The 13,700-nt window shown below is 43.3% G+C and overlaps 1 long non-coding RNA gene across 3 annotated transcripts in view; it reads left to right on the forward strand.

Annotated features, from left to right (window-relative positions):
• The first annotated feature begins 18 nt into the window (after positions 1–18).
• The window catches only part of LOC112545285 (uncharacterized), an 81,169-nt gene continuing 67,487 nt past the window's right edge, over positions 19–13,700 (forward strand). The window contains exons 1-3 of one of the 3 annotated variants that reach the window (XR_012901819.1): positions 19–168; positions 7,728–7,815; positions 8,487–8,548. This is a non-coding gene — a long non-coding RNA (uncharacterized LOC112545285). Of the gene's footprint in view, positions 202–7,727; positions 7,816–8,486; positions 8,549–13,700 lie in introns of all 3 variants that reach the window. The other 2 variants (XR_012901818.1, XR_012901820.1) reach the window with 2 other exon arrangements.

Consider the following 13,700-nt stretch of genomic DNA (forward strand, 5'->3'; position numbering starts at 1 on the left):
GCCCTCTCAACCCGTGTCTCCTCGCGCACACCCAGCCGCGCGCCCCTCCCCCCCCCGGCCGGAGCTGAGCGGGGTGACAACGCGGCAGCCACGAGGTAGCGCAGAGGTAGCGTCCCCGAGTCGTCTCTGCACATGTGGTTGCGTGTCACACCGGTCACACCTGGGGAGGTGAGGTACAGAGTGACGCAGCACACACACGGGGTACGGGTCAGCAGTCACAGCGCGCGCACACACACACAGACACACACACGGGGTTGCCAGGTGTCCAGTTTTGAACCGGACAGTCCAGTATTTGTATCTGTTCGGGAAACAAATTGAGAAAATATAAATGTCTGGTATTTTCTAAATAAGATGTAATGTAGATTGTGATGTAATGTCAAGTGTGTCCGGTATTTTTGTTAACACCATCTGGCAACCCTATGACCGGTTATGTGTAACACAGCCACTCAGCATACGCACGGATATGTGCAGGAGCTGCCTGAGGCCAGCTGCGGCAGCAGGCGGGCCACACAATTGGCGCCCCCCTCCCCCTGCACAGCTGTCAATGGCCATGACGTCATCACGGGGTGCTCGGGCCAGCGCTCTAGGCAACTGCCTAGTTTGCCTAGGCTCATGGGCTGCCCCTGCGTACATGTTACACAGTCACACATGCTGTGTATGTGTAAGGTACAGCCACATACCATAAGGGACATCATTCATGCTCATTCTGGCTAATAGCCATTGATGGATGTATCTTCCATTAATGTATCTAGCTCTTTTTTGAACCCTGTTAAAGTCCTGGCCTCCACAACATTCTCTAACAAAGAGTTCCACAGGTTGATTATACATTTTGGCTGTGTCTAGACTGGCCAGTTTTTCAAGAAAATCAGCCGCTTTTCCGGAAAAACTTGCCAGCTGTCTACACTGGCCGCTTGAATTTCCTCAAAAGAACTGACTTCCTACTGTAAGAAATCAGTGCTTTTTGCGGAAATACTATGCTGCTCCCTCTTTTGCGCAAAATTTTTGCACAAAAGGGCCAGTGTAGACAGCTGAGATTTGTTTTGCGCAAAAAAGCCCCGATCGCGAAAATGGAGATCGGGGCTTTTTTGCACAAAAGTACATCTAGATTGGCCACGGACGCTTTTCCGCAAAAAGTGCTTTTTCGGAAAAGCATCCATGCCAATCTAGACGCGCTTTTCCGCAAATGCTTTTAACAGAAAACTTTTCCGTTAAAAGCATTTCCGGAAAATCATGCCAGTGTAGACGCAGTCTGTGTGAGGAAATATTGTTTTGGTTTTTTTAAAACCTTTTATCTATTAATTTAATGTGGTGACCCCTAGTTCTTATGGGAACAAGTAAATAACTTTTCCTTATTCATGTTCTCCACACCAGTGATGATTTGATAGACCTCTATCATATCCCCCCTTCATATTTTCTAAGCTGAAAATCACCACTCTTACTCATCTCTGGTATGGCAACTATTCCATACCCCTAATCATTTTGTTGCCCTTTTCTGAACTTTTTCTAATGCAAAGATATGTTTTTTGACAATGAAGTTACCATATTTGCATGCAGTATTCAAGATGTGGGCATACAATGAATTTATATAGAGGCAGTGAGATATCCTCTATTTTATTCCCTATCCCTTTTAAAATTATTCCTAACACTCTGTTTGCTTTTTTAACTGCTGGTGCACATTGAATGGATGTTTTTAGAGAACTATCTACAATGAGTCCAAGATCTCTCCTTAGTGGAAAAAGCTACTTTATTTCCCATCATTTTATATATAGTTGGGATTGTTTTCCAATATGCACTACTTTGCATTTATCAACATTAAAATGTATCTGCCATTTTGTTGCCCATTTATTTTTATGAGATCCCTTTGAAACTCTTTGCAATCTGCTTTGTACTTAACTGTAATGACCAGTTTAGTATCATCTGCAAATGCTGTCACCTCATTGTTCACCCCTTTCTCCAAATAATTTATGAATATGTTGAATAGAATTGGTCCCAGTATGGACCCTTGTAGGACACCACTAGTTACATCTCTCCATTCTGAAAGCTGACCAATTATTATTCCATTTTTTGAGGAGTACAGGATCTTTTGAAAAGGGGGTTCTTTTTTGAAAGAACTGCATCTAGACAGTGGTTTCATTTTCAAATACCCGTTTTTGAAAGAATGCACGGCTGCCATTATGCAAATGAAGCGCGGGAAATTCAAATTCCAGCTTCATTTGCAATTTCGATCTGTCTAATTGACATCTCTCTTTCGAAAGAGGGATGTAGTCTAGACCAGTGTTTCTCAACCAGTAGTACGAGTACCCTTAGGGGTACTCGAGAGAAGCCTGGGGGGTACCTCAACACAACTGAATTTGGAGAAAACTGAATGTTTGTTTTAAGTTTTACAACGTTTTATTATTTTTGTACTTTTTACACCCAAAAATTTCATCACCCACCTGGCTACAATTAAGTTGTTTAAACAAATGTGTTGCAATGGTAGAAAAAAATGTGTGTGTCTGAAAACTAGGTAGTGGGGGTACTTAATTTTTTTTAAAGGGGTACTTTATAAAAAAAGGTTGAGAAACACTGACCTAGACATAACCTCAGTGGTGACTGCTGGGGAAGAAGAAAAGGAGGGCACCAGCCACATGCTCACCTCCTACATGACTTCTATCACATTGTTGGGCATGAAGACAAAGATTAAGGCAAGACTACACAACACACAGGCCCCATGTAAGTCAGTTCTGCTGATATTAATAAAATGCAATATTCACCCCATTTCTACCCATATGACAGCACTTTTAATAAGCAATGACAGTCCAGACATTTAACTACAGGCAGTCCCCGACTTACGAACGGGGCTTTCTCGCCCCGGAGCTCGAAGGCAGCGGTCAGCCACATCGACCTCCGGGGCGAGAAAAGCTGCTCCCGGTGCCCCTGGTCTGCTGGGGACCGTCTCCAGCAGACCAGGGGCATCGGGAGCAAAGCCGCAGCGGCGGCGGGTCCCGCGCCAGAGCAAAGCCTCAGAGGCGAGGCACCCCGCCGCTGCACCTTTGCTCCCCGTGTCCCTGGTCTGCTGGGGGGGGGCCCAGCTAGTGTGCTCCCCCCCCCCCCCCAGCAGACCAGGCTTTTGTTGTGGACCCTGGGGCAGAGCAGCTGGGGAGCTGCCGGTTGGTCCCGCAGTGCCACTCTGGGCACTACTGGACCAACCCGGCAGCACCCCAGCTGCTCTGCCCCAGGTGTCCTGATTCAGCCGCTGCTGGTCAGTTTCAGCAGCGGCTGAATCAGGACGCCTGGGGCAGAGCAGCTGGGGTGCTGCTGGGTAGGTCCAGTAGCGCCGAGGAGCGGCGCTACTGGAGCAACCCAGCAGCACCCCAGCTGCTCTGCCCCAGGCGTCCCCAAGTCAGCCGCTGCTGAAACTGACCAGCGCTGACTACAGGAAGCCCAAGGCACAGTTGCTCTGCCCCGGGCTTCCTGGAATCAGCGGCTGATCAGTTTCAGCCGCAGCTGACTTGGGGTTCTTAAGTTGAATCTGTATGTAAGTCAGAACTGGCGGTCACTTTCAGCAGCGGCTGAATCTGGACGCCAGTTCCGATTTACATACAGATTCAACTTAAGAACAAACCTGCAGTCCTTATCTTGTACATAACCCGGGGACTGCCTGTACTAAAACGCATATAAACAGAAGACCATTATATTGAGTACTTTTTTGTTTTGGCTCCCACCCACGGGCCATGTGTTGAGTCCCACGTAAACCCAAAATGGCTTGTGGAAACATGCAGGAAATATTTAATCTTAAACTGAGTTAGATTATCTGTGAATTAATCCCAGAGAAAACATTCTCTCTCTCCAACTGAGTGAAATCTAGCAAATATGCATACTAATTGGGCAAAATGTGACCTTATGACCTTTTGGCGATCTAGCATAAAAGTGTTGTCCTAAGATGAGGTGAGTATTTCAGGATCCTAACAATATTAGTGTTGTGTATCTCTGCAATTTTGAAGAGGCAGGGTCAAACATTGCTGTTTCATCAGTCTGATTAATTGAAAACAAAATATGATTGTTCAAACATAGGCATTTTTTTCTGTTTCAGAGAATAACTAATCAATTTTTTATGACAACCTGAGTCCTTTATAAAAGCCACCATACTTCAGCTTAAACAAACATAATTCAAATGATTCCTTTCACTTTGACTTCTGCTCATTTTTATTAGCAATTCTATATAACAGGTTTATAGTTCAAGATGATCTGTCACCTTTTATCTACTATGCCTCAGCAAGGGCATATGAAAAGATAACACTAAATTTACAAAATACAGGACTATGTAGCACTTTAAAGACTAACAAGATAGTTTATTAGATGATTAGTCTTTGAAGTGCTACATAGTCCTGTATTTTGTTTCAGCTACACCAGACTAACACGGCTATATTTCTATCACTAAATTTACAGTGCTTGATAAAACAAGGAAAACTTAATTACAATTTCTTTAAGAAAGCAGATGAATTCTAGAGACCAGAGAAAGACAAACTCCATGTTGGGAAGAAACGAATATGAAAATGAAAGGAAAAGAGAGAGATAGAATACTATATACAAAATCAGAGTGTCTTCAGAATAGAGAAGCAAAGGAAAAAATAAAACAGAATGAATGAATTGGATTCTGGAAAGAAGTCATATAGCTTGTTGTGATATGTTCATGTTCCAAAGCCTTTACTGAAATTTTCATTGCTTGTTTGAAATGAGTCATATATATCCAAGCTGCAGGACGGATTTAAAAGAAAAAAAGAAGGAGGATGGAAAAGTTAATTTGCATTTACATCTATTTTTAAGATAAACAGAAAACTCTTCAACCAGAAATTAAATTGTATCAGAAGGATAGTCAATAACTTCAGAATACTGTTATGATTTTATCCCTTATATTTTAAATAAGTCTTTTGGGTCTGGGCAAATTTCTGAAAAAGCACGTGTTCCTATAATTTTTCAAACAAACGTAACTGAAATGAAGGCCCTTGTTCCAGGGGCGCCATTTCAGATTTTGGTAGGGGGAGATTGACCTATACATGCCGTGATGTGTGGGAAAGAGAGTGAGAGCATGGGGAGGCAGACTGAGGACAGTGGCTTCAGCAGTGTTACTGAGCATGGTCAGTACAGAACCAATTCCTTCCCCCCCCCACCACTCCACATCATCTCTATTCCAGGGCTACTAAGGCACTGGAAAACTCTGCTTTTTTTTGGCAGACAACTTAGCAGTTAGCAGGAGCATTAATTCCCATATAAAAGAAAGAAAATTAAATAAATATTAGACCCACTCAGCTCTAACACTAAGGTATTCTGACATCTTGTGGCAAGTTACTTAAGGGACACTAGTTAGCCTTAAAATGTTAATGTATATTCTTACTTTGTTACTAACTCTGGGGGGAGAGAGACACCCCGTCGGGACTCCTGGGTGCTCTCTCAGCTCTGCAAGGAAAGTGGGATCTAGTGGGTTACAGCAGGGGGCAGATACATTTCAGCTCTATATAAAAAAATCAGAATGGCCTACTGGGTCACACCAAAGGTCCTTCTAGCCCAGTATCCTGTCTTTCATCAGTGACCAATGCCAGGTGTGTCAGGAGGAAAAAACAGAAAAGGCAATCATCAGATGATCCATCCCATGTCACCCATTCTCAGCTACTAGCAAACAGAAGCTAGGGACACCATCTCTGCCCATTCTGGCTAATGGCCATTGACGGACCTATGCTCCTTGAACTTATTTTGTTCTTATTGGAACCCTGTTGTAGTTTGGGCCTTTCCACCATCTCTTGGCAAAGAGTTCCACAAGCTGACCCTTGAAAAAATAATTTATTTTGTTTATTTTAAATCTGCTGCCTATAAATTTAATTGGGTCAGCTTTTTGTGTTATGTTAGCGAAGGAGTTAATAACATTTCCTTATTCTATTTTTCCACACCATTCATGATTTCTGGACCTCTAACATATCCCCCCACTCTTTAATCATTTCTTTTCCAAGCTGAAAGGTCCCTGTCTCATTAATCTTTACTCATATGGAAGTTGTGCCTTACTCCTAATCCATTTCACTTTTCCAAATTCAATACAGGCAGTCCCCGGGTTACATGGATCCGACTTACATCGGATCCCTACTTACAAACGGGGTGAGGCAACCCCGCACTAGCTGCTTCCCCCCAGCAGACCAGGGAGACGCAAAGCTAGTGCCCCCCCCCCCCCAGCAGACACCTCAGCTTGAGAATAAAGGACCGAGGGAAGTGAGGTATGGGAGAATAAAACTGAGCTCTGGAGAAATGTTTGGCTAGAGTTTCCCCTACAATACGTACCAGTTCCGACTTACATACAAATTCAACTTAAGAACAAACCTACAGTCCCTATCTTGCATGTAACCCGGGGACTGCCTGTATATCTTTTTTTAGATGGGGTGACCATATCTGCATACAGTATTCAAGATGTGGGTGTACAATGATTTTATACAGAGGCAACATGGTATTTTGTCTTATCTATTCCCTTTACTAATGATTCCCAATATTCAGTTTGCTTTTTAGTTTTTAAACTGCCACTGCAATTGAGCGGATGTTTTCAAGGAACTATCCACAAGGATTCAAAGATCTCTTTTTTGAGTGGTAACAGCTATTTTAGGCCCCATCATTTTTGTACCAATAGTTAGGATTATATTCCTCCTTCCGCCCCAGTGCATTACTTTGCATTTATCAACACTATCTTCCATTTGCGTTGCCTAATCACCCAGTTTTCTGAGATACCTTTGTAACTCTTTGCAGTCAGCTTTGGATTAGTCTCCTAGCAGCACCTTAAAGACTAACAGAACATGTAGATGGTATCATGAGCTTATGCGGGCACAACCCACTTCTTAACTTAAAGCCCATGCCCTAACTCCATTTATTTGAAGAAGTGGGTTGTGCCCATGAAAGCTCATGATACCATCTATGTTTTGTTAATCTTTAAGGTGCTGCTAGACTAGTCATTGTTTTTTAAGTTTTCCAGTTACAGACTAACTCTTATCTTCTGAAGCTTAGATTAGTCACTGTTTACCTCCTTTTCAAGAACATTTATGAGAAGTTTAACAGCAGTGATCCAAATTCAGGTCTTTGCAGTGCAACAATTTTCTCCCCTATCTTTTAAGTGTAGTACCGGACAATGTTTTCATGATGATTTAACGATCCTTCAATTATCTGGATAACCAGCTTTTAGTTATTCTTAATCATCCTGCTCCTCACTCTTTTTATAACAGACTTCCTGCCCCAAAGACAAAGCTGCAAGCAGCCTGAACTATTGCATTTCAGAGCTTCAGAGATGGGTAGACATGTTAGTCTATAACTGGAAAAACCCACTTCTTCAGATGAATGTAGTTAAGACATGGACTTTAAGCAGACATAAAGAATGAAATCCAGGGGTTCAAACTCAGGAGGGGGGATTACAACTCCCCAGTCTCCCATAAATAGTGCCCCCTGCCATGTTCTCACCAAGAAAAAAGTTGTTTTTTAATATGTCCTAGCTAGCACATAGTAAAATTGTACTACAGTATGTGCAAGGCAGTTTGTAGTTTTCACATGTCAGATGGTCAACATAAACTCTAAGCTTGCCCAAACTGTTTACGTCAACCTGCTAAGGTGAAAAATAAAAACTGCTTTGTCCATGTGATGATTTTGGTAAAATTCTAATTTTACCACATTGGCTAATGCTTTAATTATGTTTTTTCTAATGTGAACCTGCTTTCTGTTTTCAGATGCAGAAGCTGTTCTAATTCTGAGAACACAGTTCAAGCCAGGAAGTAGGAAAAATGTTATCCAGCAGAAGTTACATGGGAATTGTAGGTACACAGACTGCAATTATCTAAAATGACTTTTTTTAGGATACTAGGCTTACTATTCCTACAGAAAGAAACATGGGATCTTTAATGACCATGAACAGAATATCAATATTTTAAAATCTTATTTGAAAGACTGTATCTGTAACAGCGCAATGTTCTCTAAAATTATGCTGACATACTGGTTCAGCACTGACTCAGAGGAAAGGAAAGCCATTGCTGAAATGTCAACACATTTTTTGGAACCTATATATTTTCCCCAGATGAGAATGAACTAAGGCTCAGTGCATATAAGGTGGACTGACGGTAATCTTCTTTGATTGAGGGAACTATCTCAACAATATATGGCATGAATATCTTTTGCCCCTGTGAGTGCTAGGACAAATACTTTTGATGATTGGAAGCAGAATTTGGGGTCTTGCACATCCGTTTTCTGTTTGAGGCAGAACTCAGTGGTGAAGAGGCAGGTGAAGGTCAGTGCAATTTGCTTATAAACAAACTAAGTTTCCTTGAATAGCCGGGATAATAAACAGCTTACAAGCAACTCCTTCTTGCAGCTATCCCAGGGAAAAGCACCTTTGCCCAATTCCCAGAAGCAGCAGTCTTGTATCTGGTCTCCTTCCAGGCCCTCTCCCATGCATCATAACTTAACACATAATTTCTCTTGTCTTCCCTCAGATACTGCATTTTGCTTGGGAAAATGCCTAATGGAAGCTGCTAAGGCTGCACATGCTGGCCAGGTAGGCATGTACTTCCTGATGATTCCTTACCTAATCTTGGAGGGTTTATTGTTTTGAATAACCAATTCTCATTTTCCTGGCCAGCCTCAACTGTCCTGTGGCTGGCAGACTCCCACGATTGGTCCTCTCTCTCTCCTGAGGCAGTCTTGGACAAATTACCAAATTGCTCTATTGTTTCTAGCGTGCAGAGCCTCTTGATGTCTGAGACTTTTTCCTGGGTCCTAGGGAGAATTCAGTAGGACTCATCCAGGTGAATGCACCTTCCATGATGACTGTTCCACTGTTTGGGCAGCTGAACCTGCTCAGTCTTCAGCATCCATATGTATCCTAGATGTTGCCCCCAGCCCTCCTTCTGTCCACACAGAAAAACCTCTAACCCCTTCTTGAGGGTGCTTTAAACCAGAACTGGCACGCATGACTGATGGTATAGACTTGAGCTTAAGTTTTGGTGTAGCCCAGGCTGACAACCCAGACAGTGAAACTGTAGGCTAATGTAGTCCTCCAATCTTCTCTCATAATTCTATCTAGACTATACTCTCGTATAAATTTTCCCTTGGTCTACATTGCGTTTTAACCTGATTTGCTGGCTCCTTTTCTGCTACACTTCCTCAGCATTTGGACAGATTCTATACAAAAAATGCTTATCCCATGCTTCAGCAGACTAAAAGCTGACACCGGCTGGTAAAGCTGTGATGTGATAGCAGCAAGACCCATAATTTGGGGTAACCATTGTGGAAGAAAACATTGTCCTCACTCTGCGTTGTGTTTAAGCAACAAGTAGCCGGAGGCAGTTTTATTACGAGCTGCAGCAAGGGAAAAACTGGTTCGGACAGGGGGGGAGCCCCCCCCCCGGCAGATCTTCGAATACAAGCAATTATGAAGCAGTTTATATACTGTCTATTAGATATAATAACAATAACAATTAGTCTCCTTCCCATTACAAACACCAATGGCTAACAGTTATTTAGTTCCACCCAGATGCTCCTTATCTCAAGGTCTCTGTCAGAGTCAGCATTCTATCCTTATCTCCGTATGGAGGCGAGAGGCAAAGGCAGCATCTAATTACAGATCTCGTGTTGTCAGGCCACAGACTTAGCCTGACTCTTGCTCTCTCGTTAACAAGACCAAGATGGCTGCACACAAATTCCCTTATTTCCTTTTCCTGCCTCCACACTATACACAAAGTAACATTTTTAAGTGCAGTGGGCAGAAAGAAAACGGAGGGGCAGAGACATCAGCTGGTTGCATTATGATTCACTTTGTGATTTGCACACTGAATTCCTTACTGATGTTCTCAGTAAAAGTTCCTGCAATTTGCTTTCTTCATAACTGTGTACATTAATGAGCAACACCAGTTGGAAGTTTAAATCAAGTGTTTTTATCTTGTCACTGTCATCGACAGCAGCTCCATACTAGTATTCTATGCCAAAAAAAAAAAAAAAATTCTGCATCATTCTACAAATTTTGTCAGAATAACACTATATAATCTCACCAGTTTCAGTTATTTTGGTAATTTATTTCAAAATACCTGTGAACATGTCCATAACAATCCAGACACAAACAATTTTTTTTCAGATGTTGAAAGTTGAAGAAACTTGTATAACAATCCACTTCCTATTGATTTCTCTACTCTACACCCCCCCACCCCACTCCCCACCCCAAAGAAACCAGCCAGAGGGAGGAGGGCAGTCACCAGAACCCCAGACCCCACCGTTAGACTCCTCCCAGCCAATAAAATCCACCCCCCCGCTCCTTTCTGCAGTCCAACCATGGAGGCCCCTCTTCCTCAGGTATCTATCCTGCTCGTAGTCAGAGCCCATGGATCCAGCAGGAAGAAGTCCGATGGTCAGTCCTGGGCTTGCTCAGGGTAGGAGCAACTAGTGAGGGATTATATAGGGGGCCACCAGCCTTGTGACACTCCCATCTTGATGGGGAAAGGCCCAGGACAACCCCCCTCTGCCCTAGGCCCCGCCTTTGCTCTAACCTTTCCCTGCCCTTGCTGGGTCCCTTCTCTGCATCTTCCCCCAACCAATGTGGCCCAGGGAATTAGTAGAGTGGGGGGCTGGCATTGGCAGTGTTGATCCAACCCCTTTCCCCACTCACTGGCCTCTCCCCCAGCCATGTCATTCCACTACCCACCAGTGGGGGAGGAGGAGAGGGCAGTCCCACCTTTCCCTCAAGTGACGTCAGGATAGCAGATGAGATGTGGTCGTTTTGGTCTGCTTCCCCGGACACTGGCAGTGACTGTGGGGGCACCAGGCATCCCTGTTCATCCCCCAGGCCACCCAAAGGCTCTGGCTTGTTCTCTGCCCCTCCCGCATCCCGCCCATGGCATTTTTGGGTGTGCATGTCCCCTCATGCTACCTATGCATTGCACCTGCCTCAGGGCATTCTTGGAACTGCAGTTGCCAAGAATTCTAGCTCCTTCTCCCTCTTCCCAGGCTGTCTCTTCCATGTGCAAGCTGGCTCTGCTGAGTCCAATGGCAACTAGTGGCAGCTATCACTGCAGTCCATTTCTATGGGGGGAAAGGAAATTGTGTGCATGTTAATTTCTGCAAAATTCTGCATTGCACAGTAGTGCAGAATTCACTTAGGGGTCTTCCTAAGCATACTAAGTCTAAAGTTAAAGAAAAAAATAATTTGTTACAGTAGGTCTATATCCTTCAAAATGAGACATCGCTCAGACACTCCAGATATTTTTTTTCTTCTTGATAGTATATTCATTTAAAGGGCAACAATCGACTATCTACTTCAGGTGCTCTGAGTTAAGTATTTTCAGACTATTTTTAAAATGAAAATACTATGTTGTTTCATTATTCTTTGGCATTCAGGGACAAGTGCACCAAATACCCTGCATACAGCTGAACTGTTAAATTCTGCCAGCTGGGTGGAACAAGTCAATATCTGAGTATCAAGAGGGTCAAAGCTAAGCTTTATAAAGTTCCTAGCATAGAACACTTCAGCTCTCAGACTGATGTTTTTATTAAGCATTGATATTGTGGTTGCACTGAGCTCTCATAAATCAATTTATCTCTATTGTGTTAGGTGCTGTACAAACATCAATCCCTCCCCAAAGGACTTACAAAGTAAAATATAAAACAGAGGGACAAAGCACACAATGGTGGTGGGTAACAACCTAAAAGGATGTGCACAAATCTCAGTCATTTAACAATTTATTACACATCTAGTCATCCAATTGTAGTGGGCTGTGTGCATTAAGGAAGAGGTGGGTTCTGAGGAGGGCTACTGAAAAAAGACAGGATGGTGGCCTTGCTGATTTTGACTGGAATTTTTATTCCTACATTTGTGAAGTAGGCAGGGCTGGGAGAAAGTGCAAATGCACTTGTCAGCAACGACCAAACAGCTGACAAAATAGAAAAGAAACTGACCAGTAAATTTATACTGACCAGCTGCACAAATGGCTGACCATCATAAATGTCATAATTTAAGCATGAGAGGTCAAATGTAAAAAAGATTCAAGAAGGAAACAGAGGACAGTGTAAAATTTTGTTATCTAGGCATATCAAATAATGTGATAGGTTTAGCAAAATTAAAGACAGTAACTAGTTTTATCTATATAATGTAAATGAAAGCCATGCTCATTGGGAACCATCTCCAGCTGCTGGAACTCTGAACCCTCTGTATGACTGTGGTGTGCAGAGGCATTACCAGAAACCTGCAGATGAGTGGATCCTGACTGGGCATCAGGTACAGTTTGTCTGTATAATAGGAGTGGTGAGCAGTTGCTTGGCATGTGTATTCTGTGTATGTTGCTAATAAACAGATGTTTAGAGCGCACCTGTGTAAGACTCAGTGGGAAAAGGTGCCACAGACATGTAAAGCCCTGAAGAAAAGTAGCAGCTAAATTAACTGGTAGTCCTGTGGCACCTTAGAGACTAAAAAAATATATATAGTATCATGAGCTTCTGTGGGCAAAACCTATTCCTCTCCAGCTCATCAGTGGGTTTTGATCATGAAAGCTCATGTTACTATGTATTTTTTGGTCTAAGGTGCCATAGGATTACTCATTTTTAAAGTTACAGACCCTCAGACAAAATTAATTAGATTATGCAGTGAGCCTTTGCTAGGGTACAGGGGGGTACCCTAAACTTTTGTGGGTAACAATGAATTTCAGTAACAGGGAGGTTAATGGAGATATTAGATTGATTCTCTACTGTGAGAGTGGAGGGCTCTGCAGAAAGTTAAATGCTTAGTTTTGCAGATGTCATGTTTCAGTTGATGACTGGACATATACCAGACAAATAGGGATAAACCACAATTTGAGTCTGGAAATGTTAACAAAAATTGAAGTCACCAAGAACATACAACTAGGGATGTTAAATAGCAGTTAGTAAGCTAATTGAGTAATTCCATCAACTACTCAGTTGATAAGGGGGTTTACTGCAGCTCTGCACAGGGCTCCTACTACATTTAAGAAGCAGAGGTGCAGCTTCTAAAACCCAGCCAGAGCCAGGACTGCTCAGAAGCAGCTTGTGCTGGGTCCCCCGCTGTGCCTCTGCTTCCCCTGGTCCCTTGCCAGCTTTTCCCAGCACCAGCTCTTGCTCCCCCCACTTGCTGTTACAGAGGCTGCAAGGGAAGCAACTAGTCGAGTATCAGAGGGGTAGCCCTGTTAGTCTGAATCTGCAAAAGCGGCAAGGAGTCCTGTGGCACCTTAGACTAACCGAAGTGTTGGAGCATAAGCTTTCGTGGGCAAAGACCCACTTCATCAGTTGACATGCATCTGACGAAATGGGTCTTTGCCCACGAAAGCTTATGCTCCAACACTTCGGTTAGTCTATAAGGTGCCACAAGACTCCTCGCCGCTTTTGACTAGTTGAGTAGTGACTCAACCTAGGCTTATCGGGTAGTGAACTGCTTGACCAGCTGCTTACATTCCTACATACAACTGACTGTCAGGATAGGAGGGGAGTAAAATCCTTACTACACAGGATGCCCTCCATCTCCACATAGGAGCTCCTCTCACCCATACACACACAAATAATCCACCACCAATAAGCAGCATAGACAAGCAGGCAAGGCTGGAGCTACACTAAGGAGTATTCACTAAGGACAATGCTGACCACAGTGACATGGAAAGCAGATACAAGTTCTCTAAGTCCAACAGAACAGACAGAAAGGGATAAACAGCCAT

This window comes from Pelodiscus sinensis, chromosome 2 (genome assembly GCF_049634645.1).
Source record: "Pelodiscus sinensis isolate JC-2024 chromosome 2, ASM4963464v1, whole genome shotgun sequence".
NCBI classification, from domain to species: domain Eukaryota; kingdom Metazoa; phylum Chordata; order Testudines; family Trionychidae; genus Pelodiscus; species Pelodiscus sinensis.